Genomic DNA, 9,475 nt, shown 5'->3' with positions numbered 1-9,475 from the left:
TTTCCTGGGCTCTGGGTGCCCCCACTCTTCCCCCAGCTACCCTGCAGGCGGTCACACCCTCGCCTCCTTGGCCCAGGGTTCTGGGGCTGACTGTGGGAGTGCCAGGGGAGGAGGCAGGTGGAGGGAAGGGTCAGGGAGTGGTGGGGGCATATCCCCCTTTGCCAGCGGCAGGGCCCGGCTGCAGCCCGATTCGGCCCCTGTGCAGCCTGACTGACACTTTGCAGCAGGGCAGGAAGGAAACCGGCAGAGCGGAGCCTCCACCACCAGAGGTTTCAGAGTAGCAGTCGTGTTAGTCTGTATTCGCAAAAAGAATAGGAGGACTTGTGGCACCTTAGAGACTAACAAATTATTAGAGCATAAGCTTTCGTGAGCTACAGCTCACCAAATGCATCCGATGAAGTGAGCTATAGCTCACGAAAGCTTATGCTCTAATAAATTTGTTAGTCTCTAAGGTGCCACAAGTCCTCCTATTCTTTTTGCGAATACAGACTAACACAGCTGCTACTCTGAAATTAGTCAGCAGTGTGTCTCCCAGACCCCGCACATCTGTACCTAGGGCTCCCCAACAGAGGGACCTCCCCCTGCGCTCCCTGCCCAAGCGGTGCCAGTGGGGATCCATGCACCTGGAGAAGGGAGAAATCTCCCCAGGGAGGCCCCTTTCATTTTCCCCTTTGCTGAAAGCATCACCTACATGAAAGCGTCACCTACCGGATCCCCCTGTGTTCTGCTGCAATGTCCAGGGAGCTCTTCAGATGGGGCCTCCCAATCAGTCTGGAAAACAGATCGGGTCGGTCAGTGATTGCAAGTGACCCTCCGAAAACCCAGCTGGCCCAGCCACAGCACCAGGTGCCACGGTGCCAAGACAGGCCACCCATGCTCACCAGGAGCAGCAGGAGGCAAGAAGGAAAGCAATAATTTCACAGTTCATCCATCTGCCTATCCATCCCCCCCACCCGTTCTGTCCATCCCCGACACCCCTTGTCTGTCCATCCCCCTACACCCCTTCTGTCTGTCCATCCCCTCCCACCCGTTCTGTCCATTCCCCACACCCCTTCTGTCTGTCCATCTCCCTACAACCCTTCTGTCTGTCCATCCCCCCAATCCATTCTGTCCATCCCCCACACCCCTTCTGTCTGTCCATCTCCCACACCCCTTCTGCCTGTCCATCCTCCCCACCCGTTCTATCCATCCCCCCCACCACTTCTGTCTGTCCATCTCCCACACCCCTTCTGTCTGTCCATCCAAACACAGCCCCTATCTACCTGTCCATCCATCCCCCACTCCACCCCCCAGCTCTCTGTCTGTCTGTCCCCATGCATATCCCTCGGTCTATCTACTGCTTCCCCTGGCCAGGCTGAGCCTTCCCCTTGGCAGTGAGCAGCTCCCTAAGCCACAGCTGGCAAGGACACAGAACAGGGATTGGGGGCCGAGACGGTCAGAGCTGCTAGGGCTCATGCAGCCCATCTCCTGGGTGATGCAGGACCGTTCCCTGCTGCCTTTGTGCATCCCAGGGCTGCAGGCAGTGCCCAGGCTCCTGCCCCTTCTGGTGGGAGCTCAGCCAAGGGATGTCTCTGACCAACCCTGCCCAAAACTGGCCCAGGGGTGTGCCAGGATCCTTCTCCCCCATCTCTTCTCCTCCTGCAGCAAGTCCACGCTGCTCCCCCCGGGTCCTGTATAGCACAGCTCCTACTGGCAGCCCTGCCCCCTCCCACTCCTTATGCTCCATCCCAGCTTCCCTGCCGACTACTCCCTGTGTTTCCTTCCTGCATGCCTGACCTTGCTCCTCTGGATGTCCCAGCGCCTGGAGCACGGCCCAGTTAGCGCTGGCCGAGCACCTCCCAGCCGCCCCTCTGGAGGGGTGTCCAGCTGCAGGGTGCACACAGCCCTGGTCCCAGCCCAGCCCGCGCTGTGCTGAGCCCACCTTCCGGCTCCTCCCGTCACTGTACAGCACTGTGCACGCCTGCAGCCCTGGCACCAGAACAGAAGGTGGGGAGAACGGAGGGCATAGGGGAGGCAAGCTGTCAGCCAGGCAGGCCTCCACCCGGGGAGGGGCTCTGGCAGCCAGAACCAAGCTGGGCACCTGCAGGCAGCCAGTACAGATCCCAGGGCCCAGGGGCTACATACCCAAGGGCAGACCAACAGGCTTCCCCATTCTGCCCTGGGCTGCGAGAGCCGTTCTGGAGCAGCAAGGAGCTGCTGGGGGTGAGATGCAGCATGCTAGCCCCACAGCCACACTGAGGTTGCTGGGGGCCCAGGGAACAATCTGAAACTGAGGCCAAAATAATTACCACGGGGCGGGGACCCAGCATGTGGGATTGCTGTGCCACTCAGGTGCGGCCTGGCCACAAGGGTCACAACACCACTCGGTTGGGAGGCCCTCAAATGCGGGGCCAAGGGAAAACTGCCCCTTTGGCCTCCCGGGTGGCCCCGGCAGTTCCCTGAAGCGGACATAGAAATGGCCAGACTGGGTCAGCCCAGTTTCCTGTCTCTGACAGAGACCAGCCCCAGCTGCCTCAGGGGAAGAAGTCCAAGATATTCTGCCCCATGCCTGCTTCCTTCTGACCCTAATCGCGAGTGAAGGGCTGAAGCCCCGAGAGGCCTCACCCTTCTTAGCACCAACTCCTTTCACTCAGGCTATTCTTGCTATCCATATAAGTGTCCAGTCCTTTTCAGAATCACGCTAAGTTCTTGACCTCAACAGTTTCCTGTGGCAGTGAGTTCCACAGGCTAATCGCATGTGGGAACACAGCTTTCTTTTCATCAGTTTGGAATTAGCCACCTTTACATATTCCCGGCTGTCTTCTGTTATGAGATGGGGAGAACCAGAGCTGCCCCTCTCCTGTTCTATTCCATTTGTTATTTTATCATGTCCCTTCTTGTTCAAGAGCTAATCCTCAGAAACGCTTAGATCCAGCACCACTCAGCACCCACTTTATTTTGATTTTTTAAGGCTCTTGTCACCAAGGTCCCCAAGGGCCTCAGAACCCTTAATGTGTTTCTCCCCACACACTCCTATGGGGCAGGGCAGCGCTATTAGCCCATGTTACTGAGGCAGAGAAAGGCTAAGGGTATGTCTACATTATGAAATTATTTCAAATTATTCTATTCGAATTTTCGAAGCGATTTTATACATTCGGTCTTGTGTGTCCCCACTAAAGGGTGTGAATTTGGTGGAGTGCATCCACAGTACCGAGGCTAGCATCAAATGTCAGAGCGGTGCACTGTGGGTAGCTATCCGGCCACCCATTGGAATTCTGGGTTAAGCTCCCAGTGCATGATGGGGCAAAAACATTCTCGCGGGTGTTTCTGGGTTTGTGTTGTCAGTTGCTCCTCCCGCCGTGAAAGCTATGGCAGACAATCGTTTCGTGCCTTTTTGGCGTGCAGACACCATACTGCTTTCAGCAGACGGTGCAGTACGGTGCACCGCTTCTCTCCTGGTACTATGAATCCACCTCACATTTCCTCTCGTCTTTCTATGTAATCTCTATAAGTATCTACTCTTTCTCTTCCTCATCGACTGCTTCTGCTGCCAACTCTACTCGGCCATCGTGAACCGAGCAGCACAGCATCCACCACCAACTCTGCTCTCCCGCTCTTGCCGCGCTACCGAGCTTCTCCATGTTGTCTGTCCTGGGCTCCCGCCTCTGTGAAAGCTACGGAAGACAACCATTTCCTGCCTTTTTTTGGCCATCATGAACCGAACAGCACCTCTTCTGCTGCCACTCCGCTCTCCTACTTTCTGCGCCCTTTTTCCAGGATTACCCATGCAAGCGCCATAGTGCAGCAAGCATGGAGCCCACTCAGATCTACTCTGCAGTTTTGACCATTGTAAATACCTCGCCATTATCCAGCAGAGTGTGCAGAACCGGGTGAGGAAGTGACGAACAGCGTGATTACGACAGTAATAAGGACATGGACACAGACATTCCTAGAAGCACCACATGTGATGATTGGGAGATCATAGTGGCATTGGGCCAGGTTCATGCTGTGGAACACCGATTCTGGGCCCAGGGAACAAGCACAGACTGGTGGGACCGCATCGTGTTGCAGGTATGGGATGATTCCAGTGGCTGCGAAACTTTCATATGCGTAGGGCCACTTTCATGGAACTTTGTGACTTGCTGTCCCCTGCCCTGAAGCGCAAAGACACCAGAATGAGAGCAGCCCTCACAGCTGAGAAGCGAGTGGCCATAGACCTGTGGAAGCTCGTGACGCCCGACAGCTACCGGTCAGTCAGGAATCAGTTTGGAGTGGGGGAAATCTACTGGGGGGGCTGCTGCGCTGTGAGTAGCAAGTGCAATCATTGACCAGCTGCTATCCAGGGTAGTGACTCTGGGAAATTTGCAGACCATTGTGGATGGCTTTAATGCACTGGGGTTCCCTAACTGCAGCAGGGTGATAGAGGGAACGCGTATCCCTCTTTTGGCCCCAGAACACCAGGGCGGCCAGTAGGTAAACCGCAAGGGGTACTTTTCCATGGCGCTGCAAGTACTGGTGGATCACAAGGGACGTTTCACCGACATCAGCGTGGGATGGCTGGGAAAGGTTCATGACGCTTGCATCTTAGGAACTCTGGTCTGTTTGAACAGCTGCAGGAAGGGACTTACTTCCCAGACCAGAAAATTACTGTTGGGGATGTTGAAAGGCCTATAGTTATCCTCGGGGACCCAGCCTACCCCTTAATGCCATGGCTCATGAAGCCATACACAGGCAGCCTGGGCAGTAGTCAGGAGCTGTTCAACTATAGGCTGAGCAAGTGCAGAATGGTGGTAGAATGTGCGTTTGGATGTTTGAAAATGCGCTGGCGCCGTGGAGGAGGAGGGAAGGACAAGTCCAGAAATCAAATCAAAATTTCGGATATGCCAGTTTTCTGCTGCTTGTGCAATCCTCTGGGGTTGACTGTATGGGTCCCCGTAGCCTCCCCCCCGTGTTCTTGGGCATCTGGGTGAGGAGGCTATGGAACTTGGGGAGGAGGGAGGGCAGTTATACAGGGGCTGCAGCGGCAGTCTGTGGTCTTGCTGCCTTTCCCGCATTAGATCCACCATACAGCAGAGCATGTCAGTTTGCTCCCTCATGAGCTTCATCATAGCATCCTGCCTGCTCTCATCGCGTGCATCCCTCCTCTCTTTGTGTTCATGTAACGCTTTATGTGACTCCGCAATTGTTTGCCTCCACGCATTCAGCTGGGCCCTATCAGTGCGGGAGGACTTCATAAGCTCGGTGAACATGTTGTCCTGAGTTCCTTTTTTCCGCCTTCTAATCTGGACCAGCCTCTGGGACGGAGTAGATAGGGGCCATGTTGAAACATTTGCACCTGTGGGAGGATAAACAGGGAGGGTCGTATTTTAAAAGATATATTTTAGAGAACAAAGGGGACACTGTTTCTCAGTGAAACAGGCAATTCATAGTACACAGCACATGTTCTTTCTGTACAAGGTTGCATTTCGCCTCTTATACTGAAGTGCCTGCCACTTTGGTGTGAATAAGCCATCACATGCGGCTGGGCAACAGAATTCAGCTTGCAGGCAGCCATGGTAAGCCCTAGGGGCACTCGGGGTTCTGCTTCTTCCGCATTCATTTCAATGCTTTCAAATCACTGGGCCCCCTTTCCCATAGCAAGCAATGCCTGGTGGGTGTGCCATATCAAAGGAGGGCCTGCAGGCTCTCTGGGATGATCGCTCCATACAACACACACACACCCCCACACACCCTGTGTGGCTCCGATGAGGCTCTGAGCAGGGATGAGCCCTTGAAACTAAACGCAAACAGCCAGAGCGGCTGGGTTTTCCCCCACCCCGCACCGCGTGGCTCCGATCAGGCTCTCACCCACCAGAAGTGTCTTCTCCAGGCTCATGGTCCAGGAGCTCACACTGGGAGTAGGGGGAGGCGATTGGGTCCAGCTTTAAGACTAGTTCCTGGCTCGGGGGGAAAACGGATTCCCCACTTGACGCTCGTGCACTGTCCTCCCCTCCTCCTCCTCTTCGTCCTCCAGTAACTAATCCTCCTCGCTCCGTGCTACTCCCCCCTTGCAGGTGTCCACGGACAGTGGCGGGGTAGTGGTGGTGTCACCCCCCATAACTGCATGCAGCTCACGGTAGAAGCAGCATGTATGGGGCTGTGACCTAGAGCGCCCATTCGCCTCCCTGGCTTTTTGGTACGCTTGCCTGAGCTCCTTGATTTTTGGACGACACTGCTCTGTGTCCCTGGAGTAGCCTCTTTCCGTCATGGCCCTGGAGACTTTAGCGTACGTATTTGCGATTCTTTTTTGGAACGTAGTTCTGCCATAACAGATTCATCTCCCCAACATGTGATGAGATCCAGTACCTCCCGTTCGGGCCATGCTGGAGCTCATCTGCGGATCCAGGTCTGCTTGGTCTCTTGTGATGGTGGACTTTGCATGGTCGCCTTGATGGTGGACTGTGCTGATGGTGACCAAACAGGAAATAAAATTCAAAAGTTCCCGGGGCCTTTACTGCCTACCTGGCTAGTGCATCGGAGTTGAGAGTGTTGTCCAGAGCGGTCACAAGGGAGCATTCTGGGATCGCTCCCAGAGGCCAATAACATCAAATTGCGTCCACAGTACCTCTAACCCGGAACTGTGATCTTGATTTTAGCGCTACTCCACTTGCCGAGGTGGAGTACAGAAATCGGAGTAAAGAACCCTTTAAATCGAAAAAAACGGTTTGGTCGTGTGGATGGAATCAGTTTTATTTCGAATTAACTTGGCTAATTCTGAAATAACCACGTACTGTAGACCAGGCCTAAGTGACTGGCCCCCGGCTGCTCAGGAAGTCTGTGGCAGAGACTTGAAGCCAGGTCTCCTAAGTCCTCAGCTGGTGCCACCCTTCCTGTGCATCACCCTGCTGTGGGCTCCCACCTTGACGCTGGCGTGTCGCCTACATTTGCAGAACGCTGAGCTAGGGAGAGACGAAAACACTGAGCGTGATGGAACATCCCAGGCTGACCCCCATCTGGGAGTGTGTCCCAGGGGCTGGCCCTCGGCACAGGGGTGAGCTGTGGATGCTGGAATCCAGGTCTCAGTTAACCAGCCTTTCAGCAGGCTGGGCAAAATTCACCTATGCCAACAGCTGGCACCAGGATAAGAGAGTGCTTCTGTCCCACTTGAGCCCTAAGGTGCCCGGGGGCCGGCCCTCGGCACAGGGTGGATTTCACCAGGGCCCCAGTGAGTATCTCTGCCATTCAGAAGTTGTCAGCCAAGGACTTGCTGTGGCTTTGCTAAGGCTGAGCAATTCTGCAGGCTCAGGGAGCAGCCCAAGACGATGGCACAAAGCACTGGGCTGTGAAGGAGTCACCTGTCGTTCCAGGGAAAAGTGAACCTCTTCTCGGAAGCTGGTGCTGCTCCAGCTTCTGGCAGGCAAGCTCAGCTGCTGGGATCAGCCCCTGCTGCTGGGAGCTGCCAGACACTCACCTGCTTTTCTTCAGCATCTGAAGGGCTTGGAAAAAACCCGCCCCTGATATTGGATTGTTATTTATTATGTGAATTGCAATCGTGTAGCAGGTCCTGCCCCAGCCTAGGCCCCTAGTGTCCTAGGTGCTGTACAGACACAAAGCGAAAGGTGTCAAACTCTGTTTGATTGCTAAGGCCAAGGCTGCCTGCACAGGGCTGCTCTGGGCAGGGCATTGGGAGGGGAAGAACACCATACAGGCAAGGTTTTGAATCACAGAGAAGGAGCATGGTCCAATGAGCCCTGGGCTCTGTTCCTGGCTCTGCCCCTGAGCAGCTCGGTGACCTTGGGTAAGTCACCTCCCATCTCTGTGCAGGGGGCACCATTTCAGATTTTGGTGGTGGTCGTGGTAAGGGCCAACTTTAACCGTAACTAGAGGCTTCTTGCACACCTGAAACTCTTGTTTTCTGCAGATAACTTCGATACAGTGCTCTTGTCAGATAATAATTTCTAATTCCTATATAAAGAAAGAAAATTAAATAAATAGTAGACCCACTCAGCTCTAATACTAACATGTTCAGACATCTTGTGTCAATTCACTTAAGGGACACTGGTTAGGATAAACAAATGAATGCACATTCTTTCTTTGTTACTAACTCTTGAATACAACAATTGTAGAAAAATCTAGATGACTTCCAATCACTTTTTTGCAGTTCCCCAAGCCTGGACTAGATCCTTTAACCTTTGGAAACATCCTACTAGGAAAAGGCCCCATGAGTTTATACTGCACCTGCCTGGGCGCTCTAGGGGTGTTACCCCACCACAAATTATAGAGCAGAAATCGGCTTTAAACAGGAGTGAAACTGACACTTTCAAGTCACTTTCACAGTATTGCCAACCTCAAATGTTCAAAAATCATGAATCAGGCTCACCAAAAATCATGAGATTGGCTTTAAAATAATGAGATTATGAAAAAAATAATAGATTTGGTGATCTTTTTATGTACAATCTGCTTTTAGAGCCTTTCGGGTGCACTGGGGTCACATTCTGAAGCTTTCTCCACAGCCACAAGGGCTAGAAACTTACTTTTTCTTTAAGAATGAAGGTTGAAATCATCACATATCACTTGACTCCAGGAGCTGGGGCTTTAAGCAAAACAATAGTTATCATGAGACTCATGACAAAATCATGAGAGTTGGCAACATGGCTTTCACTTCTGTTTAAAGTCTAGTTACTTCCCAGAAGGCTCTTAAAACACAACACTACAGTGATTGAGCTGCAGTTCTCACAGGAGAATATTTAAAACCAAACACCAAGAAACTTCCACATTTTAAAGCTGAGAAAAAAATTGAGACTTCTGAGGTATCTCAGGGTCACTGTAGACAGGAAAGGAAATAAACAGGCACAGGAGCTCGGGGCAGCTCTTCCTCTTGTAAGAAAGTTGGAGGGTTAAATCTTCTAATTCTTAATCCAGTAAAACTTCCATTGCCATCAGCACCTCCACTCACAGATGTGCTCAATAATTATACACGTCATACTTAAATATCTGAGCCATCTTATCCAGAGTTACACATCCTATATGCATTGGCTCAGGGATGACATTTTCTGGCATATTCTGAACAGTGCTGAGCACAGATCGTGCCCAGTGAATAACACAAATCGTGACAATAATGGTCGATTGGATGCAGTTTCTGTTCTTTATTCTGGAACTGGTCTGAATGCAGCTGAGCCTGAAATGCTAAGAATTTGATGTATAATCACAGCAGATACTCATACGACATGTTCTTATTCCTTCCTTTTCTTAAACTTAGAACAAAAAATAACAAAACAAAATGGGTTTCAGTTAAAATTGCCCAGCAGGCATTGCTGTACAGCCCAGCCTGGGGCAGAACCTGCCACCCACTGGCTCTAAGTGCTCTCCTCTCATCAGACTTTCTTTCTTCACCCTTGCTGACCTCTGTGCTGCTTTTCATGCTGTCAGCCCTGAGACCACCTGGGACCGTGGGCTGCAGTCTCAGAGAACTGGCCTTCTTCCTTTTGCTCCCATCTGAGTCTTCTTTCTTGCAGCA

This window comes from Dermochelys coriacea, chromosome 2, assembly GCF_009764565.3.
Source record: "Dermochelys coriacea isolate rDerCor1 chromosome 2, rDerCor1.pri.v4, whole genome shotgun sequence".
Classification (NCBI taxonomy): domain Eukaryota; kingdom Metazoa; phylum Chordata; order Testudines; family Dermochelyidae; genus Dermochelys; species Dermochelys coriacea.
Note: the sequence above shows the minus strand (reverse complement) of the source record.